Raw genomic sequence first — 16,311 nt, 5'->3', positions numbered from 1 at the left:
GCTAAAATCAGCTAATGTAAGTGTGGAAATTCAAACTTTTTCCCTGCTTAATAAATATTTGCATTCATATAATAAAATAATATTTTAATTAATTATTGTAAAGATAGTAAAAATGAAGGTTGGTAAACGTAATACATAAACATTCACCAAAAATTGTCCACACTTGAAAATGAAGTTCTTTCATAAACTGAAAAGTTTCAGCTTCTAGCTTTTCTTATAAAGACAATTAATCGTAGTTTAATACACTGTGCATGCCTTCTAACTACTTTCGAACATTCTATATTGATGAAATGAAAATAGTTCGAAATCAACTCGGCCCACTGTGCGTATAGCTCGTTATTACGTATCCGCAGCGTGAGCGGAACACAAAACACAAACTAGAGAGAAAGAGAGCGTGGGAGCAGGAGTTGCGCTCTTTGCCGCATTTTTTTTACTGTTTTGCCTGGCCACATTTTCCAGGGGGTATTTCATCTGTGTGCCAATCTCGGGCCACGTTCAGTTTCATCTGAGACGTTTGGCGCAGCGGTCGATAAAAAGTTAACTAAGAAAATTAAATAATCAACTGGCAAAAGCAACGTGAAACGCGTGTCTGGGGACCTAAACAAAATACAAGTTCTATAAAAAACCTACAGATTATTTCAGCCAACTAACTGTTATTGTTATTGTTATTAACTGTAGTTAAAACAAAATAAATTGACTTTGTGCTAGAATTTTAAATTAGTGTTTGTTAAATTGCCGTCGCTATTTTATTGTCAATTTCGGTTGGTAAAAATTGTTAACAGCGGCTTTGGCTGCGGCCTCAAACTGGGCGAATACCGTAAAATGACACGTGTCCGGCGTATTGTGGTAAGTTTTGTTTAAAAGCATATATCCAAAGCATACAAAGCACCTAAATACACCGATGCAAATACAGAAAACAGAAAACACATACACAAAACATTGAAGCCGCTAAAAGTGTCCTTAAAGCACGTCCTGCACGTAACATTACTTAAATATTTCAGCTAACTACCAAAAAAAAAAACATATAACGTCTTTGCATGCTAACCTTCACAAGTTTTATTATTTTAGCGCTAATTATACGCTGTTCACAAAGCAAAGAAGAGTACATTGTTTTCATATTAATTCGAATATACATATATATATCTCAGTCAAATAGCAACTCTGGTGAATCTATATCTCTGAGTTTCCTTAAAGATTGAGCCAAAAAATTACTTTTGCCCTCACAAATCTCATATATTATCAATATTTCTATATGTCACAGTTTGCAGGTCAAAGGCTCGGTTTTACAGTTTGACAGTCACAAATTGTAGTCGTCTGTTTCTACAACAACTGTTTTTAGCGGCTTTTACACAGTGAACAGTGTATTCTGCAGTCGGCTCGACACGACTATCATGTTTTTTTTTTTTTCATTACTTGATTTATGTTTATTTCATTTTCTATCGAATTTCTGCTGTTTGCATTTTTGCTGTTTAACAAATTTCCTTAACACTGTGCAGAAGATTTGCTTCAATTTTGTATTAAATTATGTTTAAAATGCACAAGACGAAAAAAAAGGTAAAAACAAACAAGGTAGTCCTAATCTATCTTAGCCCAGTCGCTTGTGGGCGCTAGTCCCATTTTTCTGGGCGTCCAACTTCAAAAGCGTTTAAATTCAAGCTAAACTCTCACATGCCAAACATGCGTAAATATATTTTATCCATCTATTTTAAGCATGTTAAAAAAAAATCTTCACTTATATGAGGTTTAAATGCGTATATTCAAAGGCATTTGCAAAATCCGAAAGCAGGGCATTGAAAACATGAAATTCCTTGCGCTCGGCCACCTTTTGCTGCTTAAAGCGAATTATAGACCCTTGCGGTGGGCTATTATGATTTTGTCAGGCGGCTTCTCGCTGCTCATTAAATAAGATATACTTAACGTGTATATTTGTTTCTGTTAAATATGGAGTTTGGGAGCAATCTCCGTCCTTTTGCCGCAGAAGTTATGTCGGAATTTGCTAGATCCGACCACTATATCAACAGATGAACAACCTTTGTTTTCTTTTCTTAAAATATCTTTGAAAAAGTCAACAGCTATTTTAACTCTCCAAAATCTCTTAAGCATCGAACTACAATATCACGTAGTTTCCATGATGTTTTATTTAATTATTTTTCTTGTTGAATCCCTGTTATAACATCTGCAAGGGTATTTAAGTTTCGCTACTCCACAGAAAGCGTCTTGCCTTTATTTTTTACGATTATTTCCAAAAAAAAGGCAACGTTCACGTGACGTATGCGCAACATGAGCCAATGTAAAAGTGTGAGCAAAATGTTTACTGCTCCAAATTGTTGAGGTTAACTTTAAAGCCCGACGCCCACAGACACAGACGAAGAGACGGACAGACATACGAAGCCACACAGACAAAGGAATTGTGCACATATTTTTGCCTTCAGTGAATCAACGTGAAGATGGGGCCATGCTTTATCAGAACACAGAGAAAGTCGGCTCGCTGCCAGATTTGGTCTGTAGCAAAGAAAAAACGCCAAAATTGAGAAAAAACTGCGCAATAATTTCCAACAGGTTTTATCTAAGCCTTGAAACTGGCCAGAAAGTTGGCCATTCAGCATAAAATGAACAAACCCTCCACAAAAAAAAAAAAAAAACAAGAAAGAAAAACCAAAAAAAAAAAAAAAATGCAAATGCAGCTGGCTGAACTGCCGGCCAATTTTAATCCATCAGGTATTTCGAAATTTTTGCAAGCTTTGGAGGCATGAAAATTGCCCAACAGCCAAAAAAAGAAATAAAAAAAAATAGAAAAGGAAACACTAACGCAAGCGATTGAGTGGCCAGCTTTTAATAAAGCGGCCAAATATCAAGCATACGCCTTGTTGCACCCGAAAGAATTTTTTGATTGTGCTGCAGCTCTCAACGACAGAGCTAACTGCGATATTTGCATTGCAATAGAGCGTCAAAAAATAAATTGAGAGCAGAATGTGAAATGCGGCCGATATTGGGAAACGAATTTGAAAATGCTTGAAAAAAAGGGACTTACGCCACGATATTGATATTCTTATTAATGTTCCAATTAATAGAAAACATAAAGGCATTATTAATTAGAAAATATGTAAAGGCATTCCCTCCTTAAGCTAAATTTCTGAGAAGATCATTTGCCATTAAACTGACATCCATTATTTTATTTCATTCATTACGGAACCTCCTTTCCTATCTAAGGAATATTACTAGCGGATAATGTTACACGATAATAAACTCTTAACTCATTAAAGAGCATATTTCTAAAATATAAGTAATTATAAGTATTTTTATAAATTTCAATTTTTTAAAGAGCATTAAGGAGTAATGAGAAGTTTATTTGTACTTAAGCCTTAATTCTAGTGAAAGTATATACTTACTATTAAACGTTCTCTTCGATATGAGGAATAATGTTAGATAATAATGGTATTCTTGACTAAAGTTCTAAAATAAAAAAAATATTTTGTATTAGGGACCGTAGGGGCCGTCTCTAAAAAATTCGAACTCTTTTAACTCTTCGCATATGCCAAAGGACTGTCATATTTTCAGTTTTAGTTCTCATTCTGTTGGTCGCATACGTTTAATTTACGGACTGGCACATTAACCTGTTGGCCTGCTGTCCTCGAAGTCCTGACATTTCAACTCGCAAACAGGCGCATCAAATTGGAAGTTGCCAAACGAAATGTGCTGCTGGCGTAGCCTGTTTTCATTTTAGGGCGTGTCCTTTTTATAGACGCGTCACGTTTATCACAACAAGGCAATAAATTTCATTTGCTTGTCGCTGCTGATCATCTACGGCGAATAACAACAATAGTAAAAAAAAAGTTCTACAGGCAATGTTGCACGACTTGTACATACGCTGTATATAATGTTGTTTAAATGGTTTTGGTCTAAATATGATATTCAATTAATTGGTTCAAGCAACTATTAATTTCTTAATTTATATGTGTGCACGCAGTTTACCTCCTTTGACTCCTATGTACATTTGCACAAAATCATTATAGTCTCTTTTTGGGCATTATCAATGGGTATTAAAACGGGAACAACAAGGTTTTTATTGTCTCTTTATTTTGGGTCCGTTTCAAAACTGGTGCCACATCTGCCGACTTGTGTCTACTTTTTGCCTTTTCTACGCTCAATTGGCATGGAAAATATATAGCGAAAATTCTTAAGCAAAGTCAACTGCTCCAACCATTCGCCCGGCTCCATATGATTTTGCCTGTTTGCGTCGTGGCAAACAACTAAAACAAACATTTTATTTTAGCATTTTGATTGATGGCATAAGCTTGACATTTTTTGCGGCTAGGGGCGTTCACACAGTTTGTTCGCCTTTAATTAAAGTGCGGCACTGCCTTCTACGTTTGGGGCGTTGTGGGCGTGGCATGCTACTGTTCATCAAGCTGTGCCAAGCTTAATCAGTGCGCCCTGAGCTGTTGTGGCTGGCACGGCATGGTATGCTAGCGCCTTCCAGAGTGCCACAGGAAACAACAACAAAAAATGTATCTCCAAGTAGGGTGTGAAAATCGGCTTTGGGCGGGGTTTTCTTTCCTTTTTTTTTTTTTTTTTTTTGCATGATTGCTGGGATTAAACTATGGCAGTGGCATGCAATCATTAGCAAAAGTTCTTTGGGTTGCCTGGCACAATTATGAAATATATTTGCGGTTGCTTGAAAGTTTGCCTTGATTAATGACATGCCACGGAAATACATATTATGTTTTGCTCAAGATTACGGAAACGATTCTTAAAAAGTAGCAAAACCATTTGAAATGCCAATTAGAAGCTCTTCTGGCTAGACATAGTAATATTTTTCCTGACAGCAGCATTTATATCAGATCAACGTTTTGCCATTTATAAAATGATCAACAACAAAAATATGATTCCCATTTGCTGGAGACTTAAAGCTTAATTAAAGTAATATATTCTTCAAGTATCGGTCATGTCTTCAAAAAGAGTTTTAGATAACATTAAAAGCTTTAACATTAATGCTTTCTGATGCAATTTGAAGTACCATATAAAACTATCATAATTTTTGGCATTAAAATTGGCTTATCGCGTATACGCGCCGTTACCCAAAACAAATTTAATAGCTGAGATTATGCACTTAAAAGTTTGCATTTGCTTGGCGGTCACTTAAAATAAATTCATTCTTAAGAGCTCACGTTTTCTTTTTTTTTCATTTTATATGAGGGTTGTCAATGTTGGGTCCAGACCTGACACAGACCATTAGGCAGGTGCCAAGTATTCGCGTACAATTTGGTTGTTTCTCTTGCTTTTGTTACTTTTGTTGTTGTCACTGTTGTTGTGGTTGTTGTCGCTTGCTGCGGCTGTCGTTATAAAATTGAAGTGCCAAAGCCAGCGGGGTATCAACGCCACAAAATAACAACAACAACAACTCGAACCGCCTTGTTTGAGCTTATGCTCAGCGACAGACAACAGCAAGGGCAGAGAGGTTAGAGGAGGGGGGGGGGGTGTGTCAGCAGCCAGACCAAATTGCTTTTTGCTGACTATAAAGCAGAGCCGTGGTTAGCAGCAGGTGACCAGCAGCGGGCGCTGTGAATGCAACACCAAAACAACATCAAGTAAGTCGACTCGAAAATGACTACAAAATACCCTGTAGCCAGGCTCGATCTGCCTTAAGAAGTAAACGTGCAAGCTCGTATGTGAAACTCATTTCTTAAAAATTGAATTCTTATTAAGGAAACAATATGTGAAATTCCATTTGCAATGTGCACAGTCCGATATTTATAAAAGCCTTTAAAAATATGTATAGCATACAATTGTGCGCATATATATTTTTTTTAAATTAATTAATAATTAACTTTGTGGGGAGATTAAGAAAAGGTATCAAAAGCAAACATTCTATTTTACCTCTAAGCTTTTTGCTAAATGCTAGAGTTCCTTGTTGAGATGTTATTCGACTTATGCAAAGAAAGAGCAAGAAAATCGATATTTATTTTTGATCGGATTATTCGATAATTTGAAAAAAAGTTGTTTAACATAAGACATAGATAAACTTAAAACTCGAACTTTATATTCCTAACTATATAGTCTCTGATACGCTCGTTTGTGAACTTGGAAACGTCTGCTTCTGCCTGTTACAAACACTGCGACGACTGCCATATGCCTTCTTTTCTCAATTGTAATGGCTTAGGAGCAGAAAAGGTAGAATATGAAAAAAAATATATATAAAAATTTATATGAATTTCAGTTTTAGCCGGCAGCTAGCCGCAACTGTCGTATTTGCATTTGGCATTTTAATTAAGCTAAACAAATACAACGAAAGACACACGTACACAACAAAACAGATTTACCTGTAGCATATTTTTCTAGCATTTCTAAAAACTGTTTTGTTCATTTGCTTAACACTTGATTAAATTTAATTTTCAAGTTGTGCGCGCCTTTTGCTTATGCTACACTTTTTGGCACTTTTTATGACGCTGCCAATTACGGCACCAAGTTGCTTTATTATTCAGCTGAGGGAGCAGCTGAGGCCATCACCTTCATCAAAACTCCAACCGCCACGAGCTTTCAGCTCTCAAATGGCTGTCATTTTAATATTTTTTTCCCTTTGGAATACAGCTCGTCAACGTCATCAAAGTCTTGAAGTCTTGCTTTATTTAACCATAGCGGGCTAAATCGCATAAATGAGCGCACTTACACATATATATATATATATATATATATGTAGATATATATAAAAGGAGACCAGAACATGCTCTATAGAATTACCTATGGGGGCACGTGCAACATTTGTATTTAAATTTAAATGACTTTGCTCTGACGCTGCACAGACTTAGACCGAAAGATAGGTAAGGCGGAAAGAGACAGAGAAAGAGAGAGAGAGAGAGAGAGAGAGTGAGAGCGAGAGAGAGATAGCGACAGTTAGAGAGAGTGAGCAATTCACACCTACAATGACACTGTGCTCATCAGCATACAACAATATTAGTTAAGCCCCAACAGGAGCAAGGGTAGCTTAACAAATTTGCCATATGAGGCTCTCGTATGTGCCATAGAAATGTTAACGATTATAGAACTTTGTGGCTCATATTAAGCCAGGGTAGATTTATTTTGAGTGTACAGTTGAACAAAGTTTAATTAGGGTGTCAAGTCCACAACAGCTTATTATTTTTCCCAATCAAGGACTTGAAAACGGTTTGGCTTAAAAATAAACACGAATTGCATGAAAACCAGGCTTACGAATCGAACCTCAATAGCCGTAGACACCCATTTTGTTTGGCTTACAATCATTTTTTATACCTTTGCCAAATGGCCGGGCAATATTTTTTAAATCGCCCCACTGCAGCATGTCTGCTAACATGCTCAATGCCATGTCCAGGCCCGTGTCCATGGCCCTGGGACACCCTGCCTTCGGCTTGCGATGCCTACAAGCTTTCTTCTTTTCGAAATGCGTTCACATCAAACTGAACAACACGTTCATATTTCTTACAGTTCGTTACACATTTAATATTAAAGCAAATTACCAGCTGCTGACTGCGAAGTCAATGTGTGTGTGGGTGTGTGTGTGTGTGTGTGTGTGTGTGTGTGTGTGTTTGTGGGTGTGTGTTATTGATGTGCATGTGTGTAGGATTGCAGTCAGGTACTTTGTCTGGGGCCCCTTTTTTCTCAGCACATTCTTTAGACGTTGGGGACGCTAAATGATATGCAAATAAAACCGAGGCTACCCATAAAAGTACGTGAGAGCGTTGAATGTGTGTCTCAGCGAGTGTGTGTGCGCGCGTGTGTGTACAGGTGTGTATGTGTGTGTGCGTGTTGGCCCTTTTTAAATTCAAATTTAAATTGTTTGGTTCATTTAAGCGCCGTAAATGGCTGGCCTAACCATAGGTTTGCGGGCCAGTCAAGAACTTTTGGCTTAATTAACATAATTATGACCAGAAATGAAAGTAAGAATATTTACGCCAAGTTGTAACGCTACTCGACGGGCAAATATCCCCTAACTCAAACTAAAATTTGTTAAGTCAAAAAAACCTTAACCAAGTGCAAATACTATTAAAGCTGGCCAGGGCTTTTCTACTTGAGCTCCTAATTGTTTGGGTACTGACTTTACTGTCACATTTTTTGTAATCACTTCCTTTTTGATTAATCTTCATTAAGTAAGAGTACAAAAACCTTAAAATGCATCTAAAATTGTATATTGCCTGTACATTTAGATAAGTACAGGGTATTGCAAATGAAAACCCTCTGAATTATCTTAAATAGTGGGGACCGCCAAACTTTTGCGTACCTTTTGCCATGCAAAGAACATTTTTTTGGCCTAACTGCAAACTTCGTCAAGGGGCGAGTGTTGGAAAGTGAAAATTTTATAGTGCTGCATGGCGCGGCAGGGATTTGTTTGACGCTCGCAGCTATTTATCTTAAGCGTGCCCGCGCCTTGAAGTATGCAGTGTAAGTAGAGCGCTGGCAGCACTTTCACACACGCACACACACACACACACTGCTGCACTTCTGTTGGAGTGCACTTTCCACTTTCATTTGGCGCTCGCTTGTTGACTGCAGCTGCCGTCTCACGCCCGAAACAAGCAGCCTCCCATGCGGCGCTCCACTTTCTTTATTTGCGTTTAGCGTAGAGAAGTCTCGCATTACGCACACATACTAAAACAACAAGTTTAAGCAATTGTCCGACTGTGAGATACCCTCTACGTAGCTTCTAGCTATAAAATCGTCACACATTTTGCTAAATCCCTATTCATCTCCAGATTTGAATAAATAATTAACAATCAGTATACTTTTTACAAGAACCCGTCGCATTTAGGTACATTAGCAAAGCTGCAATATACCCTTTTCTAACTCTTTTCAATGGATGCAGCATACAACAAGTACAACAATGGGAGAGCACTTACCATTGTCATTTGCGCAGGAGCGTATGGTATGCGTTTTGTCGCTGACTCATGTCCATGCACTAAAAATTCCATTTCAGCAGCAATTTCAACTTGTTATACTCTACGCTTAGGGCATAATGGCACTGTCATGCAGTTGACAGTTTCAGCTGCACTGACAACAGCTTCACCCCGCACAAAGTGCGACAATCCAGAGCTGGCAAAGGTTTACACAAGTCTAAAATTACAAAAATCATAAAGAGAGCGTGCTTTTAGAAGCTTAAACAAAGCCAAAGCCAAGGAGAGAGAAAATAAGATGGAAGACTTTTAAATAAAACGAATATCATTTTACAGACGGGTTAAGACAAAGCATAATAAAAGTTATAAGATATTTGAATATTTCATATTCTTAAATAATACGCAATATTTGATGACTGTTGAGAGCAGAAAATTGTAGGCCAATTTATTTATTTATTAGCTATATTAACGTTAAGCTAACTGAAATCTTGTACATTTATTTACATTCTTTTCTTATTCGTCTAGAAAAGCTCGACCTTAAACCTTATACCTTATACCCTAATACCCTAATACTTACCCTAATACTTATCGGTAAGAACGATCCCATCTCAAGCCTTGTCACTTCTAGTCAAGAAACTTTGATTAGTGCAGTCCCATTTTCTTCTATTGTAGCTGTTGTTTTTGTTGCCGTTCTTTTGGCCCTGTAGCATTTTGTGCTTGCCAACAACTGACTCTTCCAGTAGCCAGGCCCACATGAGCTCTATGTCCGGCGCTGCCCGGCGGCCCGGAGCCCAAACTTATGCATCAAGTCGCCTTTTTTTTTGTTGTCGTTTCGCTTTTGTGTATTTGTAGTTGTATTTGACACTTGGTTTTGTGTCGTGCCTTCAGTTTTTGTCATGTTTGTTGATTGTAAAAGTTGCTGAAGCGCTTTTTAACAGTTTTCGTGACACTTTTGCTTTGGAAATAGTTGCTGCAGCAGTTGCTGCCGCTGGCAAATGCCAACTGGAATGTGCAGGGCCTGAATATGGCCAGTATTATGTCTGGGCCTTCAGGGGCGATTATAAATAATATGCCACACCCATTGAAGGCAATTTAACTGTCACAGCACATGGAATTCAAACGATAGTGAATTATGCAAAAGGCCTGCATTTCGAGTGATCAATAAATTGCAATTGCAATTGCAATTGAGAAACCGCTCGATTGAGTGCCATTCATGATATCTGCTTCGTGTGGTTACATTGTAAGCCACCAGCTGTGATACATTTTTCCCACTGTAGTCGCATCGCATGTGGCCGGAATATTGCAATATAAGTACATGCACAAATATACCCAAATGGGATGCATGCAATTGCTGACATAATACCCTATATTAAAATGCCATAAGCCGAGCTGATTAACTCCTAATGACAGAGCTCATTAGTGTCTAAACAATGGACTAGATAGATGGGGAATTTACGAGAATTGCTGACTTTTGATCGCCTTTTCGTTGCTTATAATTCCCAAGTTGTTAAAGCGTTGGCCTGCGTCCAAGACCTTGCACATCTAAATTAGATATCAAAGTTTGCTGTTGATAGAACTGAAAGTTGCTGAAATAGCCATACAGACAATTAGGTTTATGTAAAGTTAAGCTAAATAAGGGATATTTTTCAGTCGGTAACTTTTGTGTGCTGCGTGTTTCGTTTGTCACCGCTGCTGTTGGCAGAATGCAATTCAATTGCGAAGCGTAATGAGTTTTTGTGGGTTGCTTATTAAGTTGCTTTTGTAGTTTGTCCAAATGGGCATTGGGTTATTTACTTTGCAGCTAACTGTGAGCTGCAATGACAGCATTAAGGTCAGTCTAATATTTCGACAATTGCATAAATGTGCGCTTAAACCTCTGCCACTAATAAAACTAGTTTGGTATATATTTATTTTGAGTGCAACTCAGATATTAATGGTCAGTTCGGAGCACCCGCTGTTCGTCATATTCCATTGAATCGATTCGGGTCATAAATTAAAAGCACACGTACACGTCTTATTTAATGGTTGCCAAGAATTACATGCTGATATATTTATAGTTCATTTTATAAATACAATTTGTATTGTATTCGCAGCCGCTGTGATTATTGTAATTTATGAGAATCGAAGCATTCAACACATGCCCCATTCATTTTATACACCCAGCCCAGCTCCTGTATAAGTAATTTTCAATTGGACTCGAACAATGCGTATATTTCTTTTAAAAAATAAATAAAACCATTCAATTATGCTTTGTATTATTTTTCTTTCGAATTTTGTTTATATTACCTGACCATATCCATGGTTTGTTCTGCCCATTGTTGGCGTAATTTTCAATTATGCTATAAATAATTTTCGCATGTATTTTAAATAATGAGCCGCCCGCTGTGTCGACCAAAACAGTAATGCATTTAAATCGAAACATTCCGAAAACACATTGCTTCGATTGCTTTAATATGCATTTAAATAGAGCCCGGAAGCAAATTGATTTTCAACTTTGGAACCTGGTATTAAATAGGTCTCTAATGCTACAACTGACATTGGGCAAGCACTCACGTCTGTCTGTCAATCAGGCACATCAAAAACTCGAACATGGCATGGATTGCTAAAAGTAATGTCAAAAATCAGATCAATAATAATTTGTACCTATACACGGACACAAACCCACCCAACCCGTCCCGCAAACCACATTTGTCTCGGTTTGTTTGTTGGCTTAATGTAAAATATTGCGCATACGACGCGTTGTACATTAAAAGCTTTATGCCGGCCAGCAAAATTTGTTTTTATTTATAGTTTTCCTTTTTTTTTTTTGTTGTGCCCCTCTCGTTCTGTTTCTCTTGCATGGATCATTTTGCGAGCTGTTTTGCTATGGGTTTTGCGAATTGCTGGCTAAATAACGCCAGATATGTCTGATAATTTGCTGTTTTTATGGTTATTGTGCATAAATTATTTGACAACTTATGTTTTACGATAAAGAAGAATTATTGGATAATATGGTTAAAATATGTTTTATTAGGCACTCAGAGAAATTTTCGAAATTCTGTTAGATTGCAACGAGTATGTTTACTACAAATTCTTGCAGAGTATATTTAAAAATGTTGAAAATAAAGGTATGGGCAAAAACGAGAGAGAGGCTGCAGTTAATTTTACTTGAAATAAGTGAAGGACATTCTCAATGCTAGCACAGAATGTCTCAAATAAAGTGCTGCATGGTCTTGTTTAAGGAAAATTCGGTCATAAAAAAGCACTCAAACTAATATTTATTTTCTGATTTGTGTACAAAATATATATATATGTTTTCTGAGTGTACTTTTAAAAAGTTTATTCTACAGCTGCTTTTAACCCGACCATATATCTTCTTTAACTGACAACTCAATGAATAGGCCATAAGAGTGTCTTTAGCGACCTTTCAGTTTTGCACTCAGTATCCGTAGGTCATCGGCACTTGAAAGAGGCCTCAGTGCCCAGGAAACTAGCTCATCATCGACACATTACAGAAGGTGCCATTTTGCTCTGACTTTCCATCCATCCCTCCCCTGCCCCTCCCCCTCCACCGTCTCTTGATTTTATCGTCTAGTCGAACGTGCGTTTCTGCACTTTTGTTTATTGATCATCGGAGAGCGTGAGCATTCGGTTTTCCTCGCCTGTTTATTGTTGTAAAATATTTGTACAATTTTCATGTCGATTTTTACATTATTCAGCGTTTGCTGTTTATTTTGATTTGCCTTACTCAGTCTTCTTCCAGTGGATGTGTCGGTCTTGACTTTTACAAGGTGAACAAATGCTTTTTCTAAATTTTTGTATGCGCCATAAATTTTGTAAATAATAAGCAAAAAGTCGGCGACAATGTGACATGAACTTGTCCCTGGGCGTCTTCGTCTCTCGGTTTTGTTGTTGCCTTTATTGGTTCATTTGCTATGGCTGACTTGGACTATAATTTAGCTTTTTATGTGCCGCTTTTCAATTGGAAAACATGGCAAGATGGCAACATGGCTCTGTTGTTTCTTGGCCCAGTTAACTAAGCTACGGTTGGGCCACAGAAATAGACCCCGCTTTGACTGCCACGTCGTCTGTGCAAACATGTCAAGCATTTTGTTTGCTTCAATGGCGTTGGGCGCCACTGTTTGTGGACAACGCCACCGCCGCCGCCCAACACTCAAAGTCTTGGGCCATAAAAACGGCGACAGAAATGAAGCAGCCGTTGGGCCGGCAATCAGCAGAGAGCAATTCGCAGGGATGCCAAGAAAACAAAAACAAAAAAAAAAAAACGCCACTCAAATAATAGCTAAACAAATGCCGCAAATGCTAAATAATTCATATCATATTCTAATGGGTTTTCTCGCATACATGAGTTTGCAACATTCAAATTAGAAACAAACAAATGGGCAATTAATAACATTATTTCATATTGTTTATGTACTCAATGCGTTTGAATTATAATTTCGATTTATAAAAAACTTGTGAATTGCTTAGATGAGTGTTTAAATAAATTAAGAATAAATTAAGAATACATTAATCTGGTAAAAAATAAACTAACTTATAAGTAAACAATATGATATGATATATGATAGATAGTTTAAGTTCAGGCTAATTTAAGCTACGAGCAAGTAAAAGAGTTATAGACGAATGCTATCGACTGCGTCATACCCTATTCGCAGCTATAAACATATTTGAAAATATTCTCCAGAATTGTCAGGCGAGGGGCAATATATATGGCTTGATATATACTTGCTAAATTTTAAAACCTAGCTTTAAAAATTTGAGAGAATTGGTAAATAGCTAAAAAACCGAAGAGTATGGAAGAGTATATATTTTATGTTGGACCAGTCTAGCTTAACTTTCTTGAGACTTGTATTTAGTTATAATCCTGTTCAATTTAGCTGGAAAACTGCCAACTTGAGCAGCACAATTTGTCATAGGCGTGGCTGTTGCTGGCAGTGGGAGTTTCTGTCGGTTTCGCAAATCGAGTGCCGGTAGCAATGAGCAGCTAAATTTGGCATTTGCTGCCTAACTTACGATACAGGCAACGCAATGTAAATGGAAACCTCAAAAGCTCACGGAATTTGGCAACTCAGAGCCACAAGAGCCGCAAGAGCCGCAAGACTCGGCCATATACCAACGACAATTTATGTGGCAACTGTTGTTGTTGCTGCTGCTGCTGTTTATGTTGCCAGTTGGTAGTCGCTTTCAGCTGGCCGCTTCGGGGCACGCATTTATTATTTTTCTTAATTAAATCTTCATTTCGCTGTGCCATATCATGGCCAGTGCATTTGAGTTGGTTGGCTTGATAGGGATTTACACAGACAGCCGTTGGTTGCATGCAATAATAAAATTGCATGCCACAAACGATATGCAGTTAAAGTCATGTACTGTCCTGAGCGGCTGTTGGCAACATTGAAACTCATTTAAGTTGAGCCGGGCAAACAGCAACGAGCATGAACGCCACTAATTAAGCCTAATGGCGCATGAAACATGCATTAAAACTAATGTGCAATCCTTGCAATCCACACCCCACACCAACCCCCACTCGTATCCCTTTCTACTTGAATTCAACTGGGAGCGACGAGCCAGGCTGCTTCCGTTAATGGCCTCTGCCTAATTTTATGCCACACAATACATACATATTTGCTGTTGTGCCGCGTCGGAGCGACAGCAACATTTGCGTTTTATTGCGTCCTGTCCCATGGTGAATCACATGTGTATATATATATAGATTTCTATCTTGAAATGTGTCCGTCCAAATTGAAGCAGATATGTTTAATGGCACAATATTTAAATCGGCTATCGTACGAATATTTAAAATTGAAATCAGCTTAACTTTGTGGCTTGTATGCACTCAGTGAAAAGAGTCTATTAATTATTTACTCTAAATTATTTAAAATGTCAACGAGAAATTGATAAAAAAAAAAAGTTCATATTCGAGGAAGTTCTTTTGAAATTTGTAATTAGAAAACTCAAATAATTCAATAAAGTTTAGGACAATAAACAATCAGTGCGTTTGCTTAATAATTGAAATGCTTTGAATTTATTTTTATGCTTAGTTCAAGTCGTTTGTGTACTCAAATGTTAAGCAATAAGTTGTTTTAAATTTTATCACACGTATTTTTGAATTTCAAACGACTTATTAATTAAATTTTTTTCTTTTATTAAAAGATACATCGGAAGTGTATGTGTGAGCAAAGGAGGAATTAAAATAGTTTCATTCGACTAAATTTATTTATTTGATTTGAAATATAAATTTAGGCTAAACTGCAATTGATATTAGGGTTATATATTTCTTAAATCAATGCAGTATAATAAAAAATTCTGTTTATAAGCTTATCTTGGTATTACTTTTCTCAAAAAATGTAATAGATACAACATTTTCTAATGCCATTACTTGAAACATTTAAGTTATTAAAAGATGTGAAGATAACAGAAAGAAACGTTTTTTACGCTTAATTTTGAGCTCCTTCTAGTTCTGGCTGCCTCTCAATTAAGTATATTAAATGTGAATTATGTTGCTTTGAATTGAGTTTAATTAGAAAATAAAATGCTCCATAATGAGCCGCACCCTGTCTGCACATTTAGCTTAGTTACGCGCTACTTCAAGACAATTTCTATTGAATTAGCTGGAAATCCAATAGCAAGCTATCGATTGATTCATTCGGACACTGGACACACAACAGGAGCTGTAACTTGGGGGAGGGGGGTCATGCCCACAGCTGAGTTCAGTTAGGGCTGATTGGCAGCCCCAGCAGCTGCTTGAGCCAACTCAGACGCTGGACAAGGAGAGCAGGTTGGGCGGCTGCTAATGAAACATTATGGCTGTCGTAACCCAGCCACGCCGCACAAATCCACTAAAAACGTTTACGGCTTACGTGCAACATGGCTGACTGCTTGCCACTAAAAGTCCACAGCGACATAAGTGGCACGTAGCGACGCCAGCAGCGGCGGCGACTGCGGCTGAGGCAGCAGCCACAAAAGTGTCCTGGCAAATTGCTGGCTGCAACACGTTTTGTGGCCAGTGGCTGCAATTGATTTTTGCACTTGATGTGTGCATGTGTGTGTGTGTCCAGCTGAACAAATACACGTATTTTAAGAGGCCCTGCATTTTGGACTCTTACATATGTAGATGTTGTTGTGTGAGTGTGTGTGTGTGTTAGTTACAAACAATTCACAATTCATATGCTTTGCTGCTTCATTGAAGCAATAAATTTAAAATTCTGCAAAATGCCATGAAACGATATGAAAACATTTGACAATGATATATGCGTAGCGCTCGAGAGGCTCCGTCTTCCAAGCGGAAGCAGCTTACGCACGGCTGCATTACGCCCGGAAGTCAGCCACAGAGAGCGAGCGAGAGAGAAAGAAAAAGGGGGGGCAAAGGGGTTGCGGGAAGTGTGAGCGTGTGCCACACACAACTCGAACGAATGTCAACATGTTGATAACAAAACACTAGCGCATACTTTGC

The 16,311-nt window shown here is 37.8% G+C and overlaps 1 protein-coding gene across 2 annotated transcripts in view; it reads left to right on the top strand.

Moving 5' to 3' along the window:
* Positions 1 to 517: 517 nt before the first annotated feature.
* Positions 518 to 16,311, top strand: part of Dpp10 (Dipeptidyl peptidase 10) — a 35,899-nt gene continuing 20,105 nt past the window's right edge. For both annotated transcript variants that reach the window (XM_002051130.4, XM_070209026.1), the window contains exon 1: positions 518 to 846. The gene's annotated coding sequence lies outside the window, so the exon portion shown is untranslated. The remainder of the gene's footprint in view (positions 847 to 16,311) is intronic.

The sequence above is a fragment of the Drosophila virilis genome, chromosome 4 (genome assembly GCF_030788295.1).
Source record: "Drosophila virilis strain 15010-1051.87 chromosome 4, Dvir_AGI_RSII-ME, whole genome shotgun sequence".
In the NCBI taxonomy this organism is placed as follows: domain Eukaryota; kingdom Metazoa; phylum Arthropoda; class Insecta; order Diptera; family Drosophilidae; genus Drosophila; species Drosophila virilis.
This window is presented reverse-complemented; position numbering and strand designations above follow the sequence as displayed.